General features: G+C 41.3%; 20 non-coding genes across 20 annotated transcripts; 6 read left to right on the top strand and 14 right to left on the bottom strand.

Annotated features, from left to right (window-relative positions):
- Nucleotides 1-610: 610 nt before the first annotated feature.
- TRNAS-UGA (transfer RNA serine (anticodon UGA)) lies at nt 611-682 on the bottom strand. Its single transcript has one exon. It is a non-coding gene; the product is annotated as a tRNA-Ser (tRNA).
- A 589-nt stretch (nt 683-1,271) lies between these two features.
- TRNAS-GCU (transfer RNA serine (anticodon GCU)) lies at nt 1,272-1,353 on the bottom strand. The gene has a single exon. It is a non-coding gene; the product is annotated as a tRNA-Ser (tRNA).
- A 412-nt stretch (nt 1,354-1,765) lies between these two features.
- Nucleotides 1,766-1,860, top strand: TRNAI-UAU (transfer RNA isoleucine (anticodon UAU)). Its single transcript has 2 exons — nt 1,766-1,803; nt 1,825-1,860. It is a non-coding gene; the product is annotated as a tRNA-Ile (tRNA).
- Nucleotides 1,861-3,034: 1,174 nt separating this feature from the next.
- Nucleotides 3,035-3,106, bottom strand: TRNAT-UGU (transfer RNA threonine (anticodon UGU)). The gene has a single exon. It is a non-coding gene; the product is annotated as a tRNA-Thr (tRNA).
- Nucleotides 3,107-3,695: 589 nt separating this feature from the next.
- On the bottom strand, nt 3,696-3,777 carry TRNAS-GCU (transfer RNA serine (anticodon GCU)). Its single transcript has one exon. It is a non-coding gene; the product is annotated as a tRNA-Ser (tRNA).
- A 412-nt stretch (nt 3,778-4,189) lies between these two features.
- On the top strand, nt 4,190-4,284 carry TRNAI-UAU (transfer RNA isoleucine (anticodon UAU)). Its single transcript has 2 exons — nt 4,190-4,227; nt 4,249-4,284. It is a non-coding gene; the product is annotated as a tRNA-Ile (tRNA).
- A 1,174-nt stretch (nt 4,285-5,458) lies between these two features.
- TRNAS-UGA (transfer RNA serine (anticodon UGA)) lies at nt 5,459-5,530 on the bottom strand. Its single transcript has one exon. It is a non-coding gene; the product is annotated as a tRNA-Ser (tRNA).
- Nucleotides 5,531-6,119: 589 nt separating this feature from the next.
- Nucleotides 6,120-6,201, bottom strand: TRNAS-GCU (transfer RNA serine (anticodon GCU)). The gene has a single exon. It is a non-coding gene; the product is annotated as a tRNA-Ser (tRNA).
- Nucleotides 6,202-6,613: 412 nt separating this feature from the next.
- Nucleotides 6,614-6,708, top strand: TRNAI-UAU (transfer RNA isoleucine (anticodon UAU)). Its single transcript has 2 exons — nt 6,614-6,651; nt 6,673-6,708. It is a non-coding gene; the product is annotated as a tRNA-Ile (tRNA).
- A 1,173-nt stretch (nt 6,709-7,881) lies between these two features.
- TRNAS-UGA (transfer RNA serine (anticodon UGA)) lies at nt 7,882-7,953 on the bottom strand. The gene has a single exon. It is a non-coding gene; the product is annotated as a tRNA-Ser (tRNA).
- Nucleotides 7,954-8,542: 589 nt separating this feature from the next.
- TRNAS-GCU (transfer RNA serine (anticodon GCU)) lies at nt 8,543-8,624 on the bottom strand. The gene has a single exon. It is a non-coding gene; the product is annotated as a tRNA-Ser (tRNA).
- A 412-nt stretch (nt 8,625-9,036) lies between these two features.
- Nucleotides 9,037-9,131, top strand: TRNAI-UAU (transfer RNA isoleucine (anticodon UAU)). The gene is made up of 2 exons: nt 9,037-9,074; nt 9,096-9,131. It is a non-coding gene; the product is annotated as a tRNA-Ile (tRNA).
- Nucleotides 9,132-10,291: 1,160 nt separating this feature from the next.
- On the bottom strand, nt 10,292-10,363 carry TRNAT-UGU (transfer RNA threonine (anticodon UGU)). Its single transcript has one exon. It is a non-coding gene; the product is annotated as a tRNA-Thr (tRNA).
- Nucleotides 10,364-10,952: 589 nt separating this feature from the next.
- On the bottom strand, nt 10,953-11,034 carry TRNAS-GCU (transfer RNA serine (anticodon GCU)). The gene has a single exon. It is a non-coding gene; the product is annotated as a tRNA-Ser (tRNA).
- Nucleotides 11,035-12,699: 1,665 nt separating this feature from the next.
- TRNAT-UGU (transfer RNA threonine (anticodon UGU)) lies at nt 12,700-12,771 on the bottom strand. Its single transcript has one exon. It is a non-coding gene; the product is annotated as a tRNA-Thr (tRNA).
- Nucleotides 12,772-13,360: 589 nt separating this feature from the next.
- On the bottom strand, nt 13,361-13,442 carry TRNAS-GCU (transfer RNA serine (anticodon GCU)). Its single transcript has one exon. It is a non-coding gene; the product is annotated as a tRNA-Ser (tRNA).
- A 412-nt stretch (nt 13,443-13,854) lies between these two features.
- Nucleotides 13,855-13,949, top strand: TRNAI-UAU (transfer RNA isoleucine (anticodon UAU)). The gene is made up of 2 exons: nt 13,855-13,892; nt 13,914-13,949. It is a non-coding gene; the product is annotated as a tRNA-Ile (tRNA).
- A 1,174-nt stretch (nt 13,950-15,123) lies between these two features.
- TRNAS-UGA (transfer RNA serine (anticodon UGA)) lies at nt 15,124-15,195 on the bottom strand. The gene has a single exon. It is a non-coding gene; the product is annotated as a tRNA-Ser (tRNA).
- Nucleotides 15,196-15,784: 589 nt separating this feature from the next.
- Nucleotides 15,785-15,866, bottom strand: TRNAS-GCU (transfer RNA serine (anticodon GCU)). Its single transcript has one exon. It is a non-coding gene; the product is annotated as a tRNA-Ser (tRNA).
- Nucleotides 15,867-16,278: 412 nt separating this feature from the next.
- TRNAI-UAU (transfer RNA isoleucine (anticodon UAU)) lies at nt 16,279-16,373 on the top strand. Its single transcript has 2 exons — nt 16,279-16,316; nt 16,338-16,373. It is a non-coding gene; the product is annotated as a tRNA-Ile (tRNA).
- Nucleotides 16,374-16,622: the final 249 nt, after the last annotated feature.

Raw genomic sequence — 16,622 nt, 5'->3', positions numbered from 1 at the left:
TCTTCATCTCGATACTCCTTTCCCAGAAACCAGGTTCACTTCTTCATTCAACCCACCCATCCAAGGTCACCAAATCTTTGAAGCAAGTCTGCCTATTCTCCCTTTCTCTCTATGTACAAGATACCTTGTATCATTTGAATGGACAGCAGGAGAGAAGGATATTTATGGTGAGTGGGGGTGGGGTTTTGAGGAGTAACCTCATTTGCCTAAGAGCCGGGGTATCTGGGAAAAAAAGTATTTTATGGGGGAAGACTTTCACATCTCCTTGGTGAAATTTGTAGGGCCTTATAACATCCTTTCTGTGGATGCAGATTCAGTCGGAACAGAGGTCCTAGTCCTCGCTCTGCCTTTCAAAGGAACTGTAAATATGCATGGCTTATTTGGCTTTGCCCGGCAGGGCTTGCCCGGCAGGGTGAGAATGGCGTTTGTCAGGCGTTCGTCAGGCGATCGGAAGGGGTGATGCAATAATTTATAATTCAATGATCTTCATGATATTTTCTTGATAATATGAAAGCAGGAAAGGGAAGCTTGGCAATAAGCAATCCTAAAGCAAGGTGTGACTCCAGGGAAGAATGACTTGAAAACAACATACAGAAAGACTCATGTAAAAAGGCCCTGATGAGGCTTGAACTCATGACCCCTGGTTTTCAAGACCAGTGCTCTGCCACTGAGCTACAAGGCCAGTCTGCACGCAGGATGTAAATTGCAACATGTATTCTTACTGAGGTATGAATATATCTATGATTTTGAGACTCTGTATGGAAACGTAGTTGCATATGAATGTCCACGTGCGCGCACACATTGAAGACCATGCTTAAGGCACTTTTTTTGGAAGTATGAAAAACTACATTTTCATATGAGAAAATAAGAGTTTTCGCATTCAAGACCATACCGATAGCTCTAGTTAGTATGTCTGTAATCAGTGACATATAGAGAACCCACTTATTAGAAGTGATCTGTCTCTGTGGGGCAGACATATGTTAACAGTCATTCATTTGAGACGGCCTAAACTTTAGGAGTAAGAGCTGCTTTCTTATCAATCTATTTATCCAAACTGGTTAATAAGCCAGGAGTGAGTGAAAGGCAATCCTCTGGAAACTCCATGAAAGATCTAATTTCTATTACGCACAAAATACTTCACTTTATTTGACATATTTGTTAAAATGGAACAGTCAGATGATCCCATCTAGCGGATCCTGGCTCTGTCTTGAAAGAGAGTGTAATTATACTACAAGAAATGCTGGCCATCAAAAGAGACTCTGATGGCTTTCCGACGAAGGTGGGATTCGAACCCACGCGTGCAGAGCACAATGGATTAGCAGTCCATCGCCTTAACCACTCGGCCACCTCGTCTGCCCTACAGCCCCATCTGAAACCTTGCTTCACAAAAGGTACTGAAGTGTCAATATACTGTACCTAAAAAAGAAAAAAACAGCTGAGGCAAGATCTCACATTCCACGTCTTCCCCCAATCAGGGACCTACATTTCATTTTTGGGAAATTCTTACTATGTGCTAATTACAAATATTCATAAGATTCCCCTAGACTTTGTCAGAACTGTCAAGATATAATTCTATGGGGTTTTGAATAGACAGAGCATATGTTATAGGACAATTATAGAATCTATTCCGTTTGGACTGTATTTTTAATAGTCATGATAACATGCTAGCATGTGAGTCGATCTTGCACAGTGAATGATGGAGCAGTGTCTGTCATCTACTTGGTCAGCTGTAGATGGCTCACCTGGGGAGATGTGCAAAGAGAGAGCTCCAGTGGCGCAATCGGTTAGCGCGCGGTACTTATACAGCAGTACTTGCACTGAGCCATGCCGAGGTTGTGAGTTCGAGCCTCACCTGGAGCAGCCGTGTTGTTTTTCATAAACCATTTCACAAAAAGTAAAGTTTAAACTCAGAGTATGGACGGCCCTTGCTAGAGAGTCTTTACTTCTTATAGGATCTACGTGTCCTACTCCTCTGGGTGCCAAATATCACATATCCTCCGCGATGCTCAGTTTAAACATTCCATGATGTGCCATCTTGCATTTCATGCAAACACCACATCAGTGCATTTAAAAATACATTTGTAGAATAATAAATATGATGAAAACTGTGTTCTCACATGATAACCATAAACTGAAGAGCTGCAAAAAATGCTGTATCAGCTACTTACAATAAAAGGTGACTCGAAAAAACTAGCAAAAGAAGAGCATCATCATATTAAAGGTTCTATTCACCATCTTGAGTTGCACCATAGCAGCTTATGGTGCCTTTCTGTTCAGAGTGTGCCTCCAATCCCACATTCATTTTTAATTTCTTTGCAGTTTAAAAACCAACAATTACTGCTCGAAGTTCACTTTTCAAAACCATTCAACCTATTAAATGTATTTCTCTAACCTATGAATGTGGTCCATGTTCACTTTTCCTCATCTTCATCTCGATACTCCTTTCCCAGAAACCAGGTTCACTTCTTCATTCAACCCACCCATCCAAAGTCACCAAATCTTTGAAGCAAGTCTGCCTATTCTCCCTTTCTCTCTATGTACAAGATACCTTGTATCATTTGAATGGACAGCAGGAGAGAAGGATATTTATGGTGAGTGGGGGTGGGGTTTTGAGGAGTAACCTCATTTGCCTAAGAGCCGGGGTATCTGGGAAAAAAAGTATTTTATGGGGGAAGACTTTCACATCTCCTTGGTGAAATTTGTAGGGCCTTATAACATCCTTTCTGTGGATGCAGATTCAGTCGGAACAGAGGTCCTAGTCCTCGCTCTGCCTTTCAAAGGAACTGTAAATATGCATGGCTTATTTGGCTTTGCCCGGCAGGGCTTGCCCGGCAGGGTGAGAATGGCGTTTGTCAGGCGTTCGTCAGGCGATCGGAAGGGGTGAGGCAATAATTTATAATTCAATGATCTTCATGATATTTTCTTGATAATATGAAAGCAGGAAAGGGAAGCTTGGCAATAAGCAATCCTAAAGCAAGGTGTGACTCCAGGGAAGAATGACTTGAAAACAACATACAGAAAGACTCATGTAAAAAGGCCCTGATGAGGCTTGAACTCATGACCCCTGGTTTACAAGACCAGTGCTCTGCCACTGAGCTACAAGGCCAGTCTGCACGCAGGATGTAAATTGCAACATGTATTCTTACTGAGGTATGAATATATCTATGATTTTGAGACTCTGTATGGAAACGTAGTTGCATATGAATGTCCACGTGCGCGCACACATTGAAGACCATGCTTAAGGCACTTTTTTTGGAAGTATGAAAAACTACATTTTCATATGAGAAAATAAGAGTTTTCGCATTCAAGACCATACCGATAGCTCTAGTTAGTATGTCTGCAATCAGTGACATATAGAGAACCCACTTATTAGAAGTGATCTGTCTCTGTGGGGCAGACATATGTTAACAGTCATTCATTTGAGACGGCCTAAACTTTAGGAGTAAGAGCTGCTTTCTTATCAATCTATTTATCCAAACTGGTTAATAAGCCAGGAGTGAGTGAAAGGCAATCCTCTGGAAACTCCATGAAAGATCTAATTTCTATTACGCACAAAATACTTCACTTTATTTGACATATTTGTTAAAATGGAACAGTCAGATGATCCCATCTAGCGGATCCTGGCTCTGTCTTGAAAGAGAGTGTAATTATACTACAAGAAATGCTGGCCATCAAAAGAGACTCTGATGGCTTTCCGACGAAGGTGGGATTCGAACCCACGCGTGCAGAGCACAATGGATTAGCAGTCCATCGCCTTAACCACTCGGCCACCTCGTCTGCCCTACAGCCCCATCTGAAACCTTGCTTCACAAAAGGTACTGAAGTGTCAATATACTGTACCTAAAAAAGAAAAAAACAGCTGAGGCAAGATCTCACATTCCACGTCTTCCCCCAATCAGGGACCTACATTTCATTTTTGGGAAATTCTTACTATGTGCTAATTACAAATATTCATAAGATTCCCCTAGACTTTGTCAGAACTGTCAAGATATAATTCTATGGGGTTTTGAATAGACAGAGCATATGTTATAGGACAATTATAGAATCTATTCCGTTTGGACTGTATTTTTAATAGTCATGATAACATGCTAGCATGTGAGTCGATCTTGCACAGTGAATGATGGAGCAGTGTCTGTCATCTACTTGGTCAGCTGTAGATGGCTCACCTGGGGAGATGTGAAAAGAGAGAGCTCCAGTGGCGCAATCGGTTAGCGCGCGGTACTTATACAGCAGTACTTGCACTGAGCCATGCCGAGGTTGTGAGTTCGAGCCTCACCTGGAGCAGCCGTGTTGTTTTTCATAAACCATTTCACAAAAAGTAAAGTTTAAACTCAGAGTATGGACGGCCCTTGCTAGAGAGTCTTTACTTCTTATAGGATCTACGTGTCCTACTCCTCTGGGTGCCAAATATCACATATCCTCCGCGATGCTCAGTTTAAACATTCCATGATGTGCCATCTTGCATTTCATGCAAACACCACATCAGTGCATTTAAAAATACATTTGTAGAATAATAAATATGATGAAAACAGTGTTCTCACATGATAACCATAAACTGAAGAGCTGCAAAAAATGCTGTATCAGCTACTTATAATAAAAGGTGACTCGAAAAAACTAGCAAAAGAAGAGCATCATCATATTAAAGGTTCTATTCACCATCTTGAGTTGCACCATAGCAGCTTATGGTGCTTTTCTGCTCAGAGTGTGCCTCCAATCCCACATTCATTTTTAATTTCTTTGCAGTTTAAAAACCAACAATTACTGCTCGAAGTTCACTTTTCAAAACCATTCAACCTATTAAATGTATTTCTCTAACCTATGAATGTGGTCCATGTTCACTTTTCCTCATCTTCATCTCGATACTCCTTTCCCAGAAACCAGGTTCACTTCTTCATTCAACCCACCCATCCAAGGTCACCAAATCTTTGAAGCAAGTCTGCCTATTCTCCCTTTCTCTCTATGTACAAGATACCTTGTATCATTTGAATGGACAGCAGGAGAGAAGGATATTTATGGTGAGTGGGGGTGGGGTTTTGAGGAGTAACCTCATTTGCCTAAGAGCCGGGGTATCTGGGAAAAAAAGTATTTTATGGGGGAAGACTTTCACATCTCCTTGGTGAAATTTGTAGGGCCTTATAACATCCTTTCTGTGGAAGCAGATTCAGTCGGAACAGAGGTCCTAGTCCTCGCTCTGCCTTTCAAAGGAACTGTAAATATGCATGGCTTATTTGGCTTTGCCCGGCAGGGCTTGCCCGGCAGGGTGAGAATGGCGTTTGTCAGGCGTTCGTCAGGCGATCGGAAGGGGTGATGCAATAATTTATAATTCAATGATCTTCATGATATTTTCTTGATAATATGAAAGCAGGAAAGGGAAGCTTGGCAATAAGCAATCCTAAAGCAAGGTGTGACTCCAGGGAAGAATGACTTGAAAACAACATACAGAAAGACTCATGTAAAAAGGCCCTGATGAGGCTTGAACTCATGACCCCTGGTTTTCAAGACCAGTGCTCTGCCACTGAGCTACAAGGCCAGTCTGCACGCAGGATGTAAATTGCAACATGTATTCTTACTGAGGTATGAATATATCTATGATTTTGAGACTCTGTATGGAAACGTAGTTGCATATGAATGTCCACGTGCGCGCACACATTGAAGACCATGCTTAAGGCACTTTTTTTGGAAGTATGAAAAACTACATTTTCATATGAGAAAATAAGAGTTTTCGCATTCAAGACCATACCGATAGCTCTAGTTAGTATGTCTGTAATCAGTGACATATAGAGAACCCACTTATTAGAAGTGATCTGTCTCTGTGGGGCAGACATATGTTAACAGTCATTCATTTGAGACGGCCTAAACTTTAGGAGTAAGAGCTGCTTTCTTATCAATCTATTTATCCAAACTGGTTAATAAGCCAGGAGTGAGTGAAAGGCAATCCTCTGGAAACTCCATGAAAGATCTAATTTCTATTACGCACAAAATACTTCACTTTATTTGACATATTTGTTAAAATGGAACAGTCAGATGATCCCATCTAGCGGATCCTGGCTCTGTCTTGAAAGAGAGTGTAATTATACTACAAGAAATGCTGGCCATCAAAAGAGACTCTGATGGCTTTCCGACGAAGGTGGGATTTGAACCCACGCGTGCAGAGCACAATGGATTAGCAGTCCATCGCCTTAACCACTCGGCCACCTCGTCTGCCCTACAGCCCCATCTGAAACCTTGTTTCACAAAAGGTACTGAAGTGTCAATATACTGTACCTAAAAAAGAAAAAAACAGCTGAGGCAAGATCTCACATTCCACGTCTTCCCCCAATCAGGGACCTACATTTCATTTTTGGGAAATTCTTACTATGTGCTAATTACAAATATTCATAAGATTCCCCTAGACTTTGTCAGAACTGTCAAGATATAATTCTATGGGGTTTTGAATAGACAGAGCATATGTTATAGGACAATTATAGAATCTATTCCGTTTGGACTGTATTTTTAATAGTCATGATAACATGCTAGCATGTGAGTCGATCTTGCACAGTGAATGATGGAGCAGTGTCTGTCATCTACTTGGTCAGCTGTAGATGGCTCACCTGGGGAGATGTGCAAAGAGAGAGCTCCAGTGGCGCAATCGGTTAGCGCGCGGTACTTATACAGCAGTACTTGCACTGAGCCATGCCGAGGTTGTGAGTTCGAGCCTCACCTGGAGCAGCCGTGTTGTTTTTCATAAACCATTTCACAAAAAGTAAAGTTTAAACTCAGAGTATGGACGGCCCTTGCTAGAGAGTCTTTACTTCTTATAGGATCTACGTGTCCTACTCCTCTGGGTGCCAAATATCACATATCCTCCGCGATGCTCAGTTTAAACATTCCATGATGTGCCATCTTGCATTTCATGCAAACACCACATCAGTGCATTTAAAAATACATTTGTAGAATAATAAATATGATGAAAACAGTGTTCTCACATGATAACCATAAACTGAAGAGCTGCAAAAAATGCTGTATCAGCTACTTACAATAAAAGGTGACTCGAAAAAACTAGCAAAAGAAGAGCATCATCATATTAAAGGTTCTATTCACCATCTTGAGTTGCACCATAGCAGCTTATGGTGCCTTTCTGTTCAGAGTGTGCCTCCAATCCCACATTCATTTTTAATTTCTTTGCAGTTTAAAAACCAACAATTACTGCTCGAAGTTCACTTTTCAAAACCATTCAACCTATTAAATGTATTTCTCTAACCTATGAATGTGGTCCATGTTCACTTTTCCTCATCTTCATCTCGATACTCCTTTCCCAGAAACCAGGTTCACTTCTTCATTCAACCCACCCATCCAAGGTCACCAAACTTTGAAGCAAGTCTTCCTATTCTCCCTTTCTCTCTATGTACAAGATACCTTGTATCATTTGAATGGACAGCAGGAGAGAAGGATATTTATGGTGAGTGGGGGTGGGGTTTTGAGGAGTAACCTCATTTGCCTAAGAGCCGGGGTATCTGGGAAAAAAAGTATTTTATGGGGGAAGACTTTCACATCTCCTTGGTGAAATTTGTAGGGCCTTATAACATCCTTTCTGTGGATGCAGATTCAGTCGGAACAGAGGTCCTAGTCCTCGCTCTGCCTTTCAAAGGAACTGTAAATTTGCATGGCTTATTTGGCTTTGCCCGGCAGGGCTTGCCCGGCAGGGTGAGAATGGCGTTTGTCAGGCGTTCGTCAGGCGATCGGAAGGGGTGATGCAATAATTTATAATTCAATGATCTTCATGATATTTTCTTGATAATATGAAAGCAGGAAAGGGAAGCTTGGCAATAAGCAATCCTAAAGCAAGGTGTGACTCCAGGGAAGAATGACTTGAAAACAACATACAGAAAGACTCATGTAAAAAGGCCCTGATGAGACTTGAACTCATGACCCCTGGTTTTCAAGACCAGTGCTCTGCCACTGAGCTACAAGGCCAGTCTGCACGCAGGATGTAAATTGCAACATGTATTCTTACTGAGGTATGAATATATCTATGATTTTGAGACTCTGTATGGAAACGTAGTTGCATATGAATGTCCACGTGCGCGCACACATTGAAGACCATGCTTAAGGCACTTTTTTTGGAAGTATGAAAAACTACATTTTCATATGAGAAAATAAGAGTTTTCGCATTCAAGACCATACCGATAGCTCTAGTTAGTATGTCTGTAATCAGTGACATATAGAGAACCCACTTATTAGAAGTGATCTGTCTCTGTGGGGCAGACATATGTTAACAGTCATTCATTTGAGACGGCCTAAACTTTAGGAGTAAGAGCTGCTTTCTTATCAATCTATTTATCCAAACTGGTTAATAAGCCAGGAGTGAGTGAAAGGCAATCCTCTGGAAACTCCATGAAAGATCTAATTTCTATTACGCACAAAATACTTCACTTTATTTGACATATTTGTTAAAATGGAACAGTCAGATGATCCCATCTAGCGGATCCTGGCTCTGTCTTGAAAGAGAGTGTAATTATACTACAAGAAATGCTGGCCATCAAAAGAGACTCTGATGGCTTTCCGACGAAGGTGGGATTTGAACCCACGCGTGCAGAGCACAATGGATTAGCAGTCCATCGCCTTAACCACTCGGCCACCTCGTCTGCCCTACAGCCCCATCTGAAACCTTGTTTCACAAAAGGTACTGAAGTGTCAATATACTGTACCTAAAAAAGAAAAAAACAGCTGAGGCAAGATCTCACATTCCACGTCTTCCCCCAATCAGGGACCTACATTTCATTTTTGGGAAATTCTTACTATGTGCTAATTACAAATATTCATAAGATTCCCCTAGACTTTGTCAGAACTGTCAAGATATAATTCTATGGGGTTTTGAATAGACAGAGCATATGTTATAGGACAATTATAGAATCTATTCCGTTTGGACTGTATTTTTAATAGTCATGATAACATGCTAGCATGTGAGTCGATCTTGCACAGTGAATGATGGAGCAGTGTCTGTCATCTACTTGGTCAGCTGTAGATGGCTCACCTGGGGAGATGTGCAAAGAGAGAGCTCCAGTGGCGCAATCGGTTAGCGCGCGGTACTTATACAGCAGTACTTGCACTGAGCCATGCCGAGGTTGTGAGTTCGAGCCTCACCTGGAGCAGCCGTGTTGTTTTTCATAAACCATTTCACAAAAAGTAAAGTTTAAACTCAGAGTATGGACGGCCCTTGCTAGAGAGTCTTTACTTCTTATAGGATCTACGTGTCCTACTCCTCTGGGTGCCAAATATCACATATCCTCCGCGATGCTCAGTTTAAACATTCCATGATGTGCCATCTTGCATTTCATGCAAACACCACATCAGTGCATTTAAAAATACATTTGTAGAATAATAAATATGATGAAAACTGTGTTCTCACATGATAACCATAAACTGAAGAGCTGCAAAAAATGCTGTATCAGCTACTTACAATAAAAGGTGACTCGAAAAAACTAGCAAAAGAAGAGCATCATCATATTAAAGGTTCTATTCACCATCTTGAGTTGCACCATAGCAGCTTATGGTGCCTTTCTGTTCAGAGTGTGCCTCCAATCCCACATTCATTTTTAATTTCTTTGCAGTTTAAAAACCAACAATTACTGCTCGAAGTTCACTTTTCAAAACCATTCAACCTATTAAATGTATTTCTCTAACCTATGAATGTGGTCCATGTTCACTTTTCCTCATCTTCATCTCGATACTCCTTTCCCAGAAACCAGGTTCACTTCTTCATTCAACCCACCCATCCAAAGTCACCAAATCTTTGAAGCAAGTCTGCCTATTCTCCCTTTCTCTCTATGTACAAGATACCTTGTATCATTTGAATGGACAGCAGGAGAGAAGGATATTTATGGTGAGTGGGGGTGGGGTTTTGAGGAGTAACCTCATTTGCCTAAGAGCCGGGGTATCTGGGAAAAAAAGTATTTTATGGGGGAAGACTTTCACATCTCCTTGGTGAAATTTGTAGGGCCTTATAACATCCTTTCTGTGGATGCAGATTCAGTCGGAACAGAGGTCCTAGTCCTCGCTCTGCCTTTCAAAGGAACTGTAAATATGCATGGCTTATTTGGCTTTGCCCGGCAGGGTGAGAATGGCGTTTGTCAGGCGTTCGTCAGGCGATCGGAAGGGGTGAGGCAATAATGTATAATTCAATGATCTTCATGATATTTTCTTGATAATATGAAAGCAGGAAAGGGAAGCTTGGCAATAAGCAATCCTAAAGCAAGGTGTGACTCCAGGGAAGAATGACTTGAAAACAACATACAGAAAGACTCATGTAAAAAGGCCCTGATGAGGCTTGAACTCATGACCCCTGGTTTACAAGACCAGTGCTCTGCCACTGAGCTACAAGGCCAGTCTGCACACAGGATGTAAATTGCAACATGTATTCTTACTGAGGTATGAATATATCTATGATTTTGAGACTCTGTATGGAAACGTAGTTGCATATGAATGTCCACGTGCGCGCACACATTGAAGACCATGCTTAAGGCACTTTTTTTGGAAGTATGAAAAACTACATTTTCATATGAGAAAATAAGAGTTTTCGCATTCAAGACCATACCGATAGCTCTAGATAGTATGTCTGCAATCAGTGACATATAGAGAACCCACTTATCAGAAGTGATCTGTCTCTGTGGGGCAGACATATGTTAACAGTCATTCATTTGAGACGGCCTAAACTTTAGGAGTAAGAGCTGCTTTCTTATCAATCTATTTATCCAAACTGGTTAATAAGCCAGGAGTGAGTGAAAGGCAATCCTCTGGAAACTCCATGAAAGATCTAATTTCTATTACGCACAAAATACTTCACTTTATTTGACATACTTGTTAAAATGGAACAGTCAGATGATCCCATCTAGCGGATCCTGGCTCTGTCTTGAAAGAGAGTGTAATTATACTACAAGAAATGCTGGCCATCAAAAGAGACTCTGATGGCTTTCCGACGAAGGTGGGATTCGAACCCACGCGTGCAGAGCACAATGGATTAGCAGTCCATCGCCTTAACCACTCGGCCACCTCGTCTGCCCTACAGCCCCATCTGAAACCTTGCTTCACAAAAGGTACTGAAGTGTCAATATACTGTACCTAAAAAAGAAAAAAACAGCTGAGGCAAGATCTCACATTCCACGTCTTCCCCCAATCAGGGACCTACATTTCATTTTTGGGAAATTCTTACTATGTGCTAATTGCAAATATTCATAAGATTCCCCTAGACTTTGTCAGAACTGTCAAGATATAATTCTATGGGGTTTTGAATAGACAGAGCATATGTTATAGGACAATTATAGAATCTATTCCGTTTGGACTGTATTTTTAATAGTCATGATAACATGCTAGCATGTGAGTCGATCTTGCACAGTGAATGATGGAGCAGTGTCTGTCATCTACTTGGTCAGCTGTAGATGGCTCACCTGGGGAGATGTGAAAAGAGAGAGCTCCAGTCGCGCAATCGGTTAGCGCGCGGTACTTATACAGCAGTACTTGCACTGAGCCATGCCGAGGTTGTGAGTTCGAGCCTCACCTGTAGCAGCCGTGTTGTTTTTCATAAACCATTTCACAAAAAGTAAACTTTAAACTCAGAGTATGGACGGCCCTTGAGAGAGTCTTTACTTCTTATAGGATCTACGTGTCCTACTCCTCTGGGTGCCAAATATCACATATCCTCCGCGATGCTCAGTTTAAACATTCCATGATGTGCCATCTTGCATTTCATGCAAACACCACATCAGTGCATTTAAAAATACATTTGTAGAATAATAAATATGATGAAAACAGTGTTCTCACATGATAACCATAAACTGAAGAGCTGCAAAAAATGCTGTATCAGCTACTTACAATAAAAGGTGACTCGAAAAAACTAGCAAAAGAAGAGCATCATCATATTAAAGGTTCTATTCACCATCTTGAGTTGCACCATAGCAGCTTATGGTGCTTTTCTGCTCAGAGTGTGCCTCCAATCCCACATTCATTTTTAATTTCTTTGCAGTTTAAAAACCAACAATTACTGCTCGAAGTTCACTTTTCAAAACCATTCAACCTATTAAATGTATTTCTCTAACCTATGAATGTGGTCCATGTTCACTTTTCCTCATCTTCATCTCGATACTCCTTTGCCAGAAACCAGGTTCACTTCTTCATTCAACCCACCCATCCAAGGTCACCAAATCTTTGAAGCAAGTCTGCCTATTCTCCCTTTCTCTCTATGTACAAGATACCTTGTATCATTTGAATGGACAGCAGGAGAGAAGGATATTTATGGTGAGTGGGGGTGGGGTTTTGAGGAGTAACCTCATTTGCCTAAGAGCCGGGGTATCTGGGAAAAAAAGTATTTTATGGGGGAAGACTTTCACATCTCCTTGGTGAAATTTGTAGGGCCTTATAACATCCTTTCTGTGGATGCAGATTCAGTCGGAACAGAGGTCCTAGTCCTCGCTCTGCCTTTCAAAGGAACTGTAAATATGCATGGCTTATTTGGCTTTGCCCGGCAGGGTGAGAATGGCGTTTGTCAGGCGTTCGTCAGGCGATCGGAAGGGGTGAGGCAATAATGTATAATTCAATGATCTTCATGATATTTTCTTGATAATATGAAAGCAGGAAAGGGAAGCTTGGCAATAAGCAATCCTAAAGCAAGGTGTGACTCCAGGGAAGAATGACTTGAAAACAACATACAGAAAGACTCATGTAAAAAGGCCCTGATGAGGCTTGAACTCATGACCCCTGGTTTACAAGACCAGTGCTCTGCCACTGAGCTACAAGGCCAGTCTGCACGCAGGATGTAAATTGCAACATGTATTCTTACTGAGGTATGAATATATCTATGATTTTGAGACTCTGTATGGAAACGTAGTTGCATATGAATGTCCACGTGCGCGCACACATTGAAGACCATGCTTAAGGCACTTTTTTTGGAAGTATGAAAAACTACATTTTCATATGAGAAAATAAGAGTTTTCGCATTCAAGACCATACCGATAGCTCTAGTTAGTATGTCTGCAATCAGTGACATATAGAGAACCCACTTATTAGAAGTGATCTGTCTCTGTGGGGCAGACATATGTTAACAGTCATTCATTTGAGACGGCCTAAACTTTAGGAGTAAGAGCTGCTTTCTTATCAATCTATTTATCCAAACTGGTTAATAAGCCAGGAGTGAGTGAAAGGCAATCCTCTGGAAACTCCATGAAAGATCTAATTTCTATTACGCACAAAATACTTCACTTTATTTGACATATTTGTTAAAATGGAACAGTCAGATGATCCCATCTAGCGGATCCTGGCTCTGTCTTGAAAGAGAGTGTAATTATACTACAAGAAATGCTGGCCATCAAAAGAGACTCTGATGGCTTTCCGACGAAGGTGGGATTCGAACCCACGCGTGCAGAGCACAATGGATTAGCAGTCCATCGCCTTAACCACTCGGCCACCTCGTCTGCCCTACAGCCCCATCTGAAACCTTGCTTCACAAAAGGTACTGAAGTGTCAATATACTGTACCTAAAAAAGAAAAAAACAGCTGAGGCAAGATCTCACATTCCACGTCTTCCCCCAATCAGGGACCTACATTTCATTTTTGGGAAATTCTTACTATGTGCTAATTACAAATATTCATAAGATTCCCCTAGACTTTGTCAGAACTGTCAAGATATAATTCTATGGGGTTTTGAATAGACAGAGCATATGTTATAGGACAATTATAGAATCTATTCCGTTTGGACTGTATTTTTAATAGTCATGATAACATGCTAGCATGTGAGTCGATCTTGCACAGTGAATGATGGAGCAGTGTCTGTCATCTACTTGGTCAGCTGTAGATGGCTCACCTGGGGAGATGTGAAAAGAGAGAGCTCCAGTGGCGCAATCGGTTAGCGCGCGGTACTTATACAGCAGTACTTGCACTGAGCCATGCCGAGGTTGTGAGTTCGAGCCTCACCTGGAGCAGCCGTGTTGTTTTTCATAAACCATTTCACAAAAAGTAAAGTTTAAACTCAGAGTATGGACGGCCCTTGCTAGAGAGTCTTTACTTCTTATAGGATCTACGTGTCCTACTCCTCTGGGTGCCAAATATCACATATCCTCCGCGATGCTCAGTTTAAACATTCCATGATGTGCCATCTTGCATTTCATGCAAACACCACATCAGTGCATTTAAAAATACATTTGTAGAATAATAAATATGATGAAAACAGTGTTCTCACATGATAACCATAAACTGAAGAGCTGCAAAAAATGCTGTATCAGCTACTTATAATAAAAGGTGACTCGAAAAAACTAGCAAAAGAAGAGCATCATCATATTAAAGGTTCTATTCACCATCTTGAGTTGCACCATAGCAGCTTATGGTGCTTTTCTGCTCAGAGTGTGCCTCCAATCCCACATTCATTTTTAATTTCTTTGCAGTTTAAAAACCAACAATTACTGCTCGAAGTTCACTTTTCAAAACCATTCAACCTATTAAATGTATTTCTCTAACCTATGAATGTGGTCCATGTTCACTTTTCCTCATCTTCATCTCGATACTCCTTTCCCAGAAACCAGGTTCACTTCTTCATTCAACCCACCCATCCAAGGTCACCAAATCTTTGAAGCAAGTCTGCCTATTCTCCCTTTCTCTCTATGTACAAGATACCTTGTATCATTTGAATGGACAGCAGGAGAGAAGGATATTTATGGTGAGTGGGGGTGGGGTTTTGAGGAGTAACCTCATTTGCCTAAGAGCCGGGGTATCTGGGAAAAAAAGTATTTTATGGGGGAAGACTTTCACATCTCCTTGGTGAAATTTGTAGGGCCTTATAACATCCTTTCTGTGGAAGCAGATTCAGTCGGAACAGAGGTCCTAGTCCTCGCTCTGCCTTTCAAAGGAACTGTAAATATGCATGGCTTATTTGGCTTTGCCCGGCAGGGCTTGCCCGGCAGGGTGAGAATGGCGTTTGTCAGGCGTTCGTCAGGCGATCGGAAGGGGTGATGCAATAATTTATAATTCAATGATCTTCATGATATTTTCTTGATAATATGAAAGCAGGAAAGGGAAGCTTGGCAATAAGCAATCCTAAAGCAAGGTGTGACTCCAGGGAAGAATGACTTGAAAACAACATACAGAAAGACTCATGTAAAAAGGCCCTGATGAGGCTTGAACTCATGACCCCTGGTTTTCAAGACCAGTGCTCTGCCACTGAGCTACAAGGCCAGTCTGCACGCAGGATGTAAATTGCAACATGTATTCTTACTGAGGTATGAATATATCTATGATTTTGAGACTCTGTATGGAAACGTAGTTGCATATGAATGTCCACGTGCGCGCACACATTGAAGACCATGCTTAAGGCACTTTTTTTGGAAGTATGAAAAACTACATTTTCATATGAGAAAATAAGAGTTTTCGCATTCAAGACCATACCGATAGCTCTAGTTAGTATGTCTGTAATCAGTGACATATAGAGAACCCACTTATTAGAAGTGATCTGTCTCTGTGGGGCAGACATATGTTAACAGTCATTCATTTGAGACGGCCTAAACTTTAGGAGTAAGAGCTGCTTTCTTATCAATCTATTTATCCAAACTGGTTAATAAGCCAGGAGTGAGTGAAAGGCAATCCTCTGGAAACTCCATGAAAGATCTAATTTCTATTACGCACAAAATACTTCACTTTATTTGACATATTTGTTAAAATGGAACAGTCAGATGATCCCATCTAGCGGATCCTGGCTCTGTCTTGAAAGAGAGTGTAATTATACTACAAGAAATGCTGGCCATCAAAAGAGACTCTGATGGCTTTCCGACGAAGGTGGGATTTGAACCCACGCGTGCAGAGCACAATGGATTAGCAGTCCATCGCCTTAACCACTCGGCCACCTCGTCTGCCCTACAGCCCCATCTGAAACCTTGTTTCACAAAAGGTACTGAAGTGTCAATATACTGTACCTAAAAAAGAAAAAAACAGCTGAGGCAAGATCTCACATTCCACGTCTTCCCCCAATCAGGGACCTACATTTCATTTTTGGGAAATTCTTACTATGTGCTAATTACAAATATTCATAAGATTCCCCTAGACTTTGTCAGAACTGTCAAGATATAATTCTATGGGGTTTTGAATAGACAGAGCATATGTTATAGGACAATTATAGAATCTATTCCGTTTGGACTGTATTTTTAATAGTCATGATAACATGCTAGCATGTGAGTCGATCTTGCACAGTGAATGATGGAGCAGTGTCTGTCATCTACTTGGTCAGCTGTAGATGGCTCACCTGGGGAGATGTGCAAAGAGAGAGCTCCAGTGGCGCAATCGGTTAGCGCGCGGTACTTATACAGCAGTACTTGCACTGAGCCATGCCGAGGTTGTGAGTTCGAGCCTCACCTGGAGCAGCCGTGTTGTTTTTCATAAACCATTTCACAAAAAGTAAAGTTTAAACTCAGAGTATGGACGGCCCTTGCTAGAGAGTCTTTACTTCTTATAGGATCTACGTGTCCTACTCCTCTGGGTGCCAAATATCACATATCCTCCGCGATGCTCAGTTTAAACATTCCATGATGTGCCATCTTGCATTTCATGCAAACACCACATCAGTGCATTTAAAAATACATTTGTAGAATAATAAATATGATGAAAACAGT

Source organism: Triturus cristatus, chromosome 12, assembly GCF_964204655.1.
Source record: "Triturus cristatus chromosome 12, aTriCri1.1, whole genome shotgun sequence".
Lineage (NCBI taxonomy): Eukaryota > Metazoa > Chordata > Amphibia > Caudata > Salamandridae > Triturus > Triturus cristatus.
Note: the sequence above shows the minus strand (reverse complement) of the source record. Positions and strands in the feature narration are given on the sequence as shown.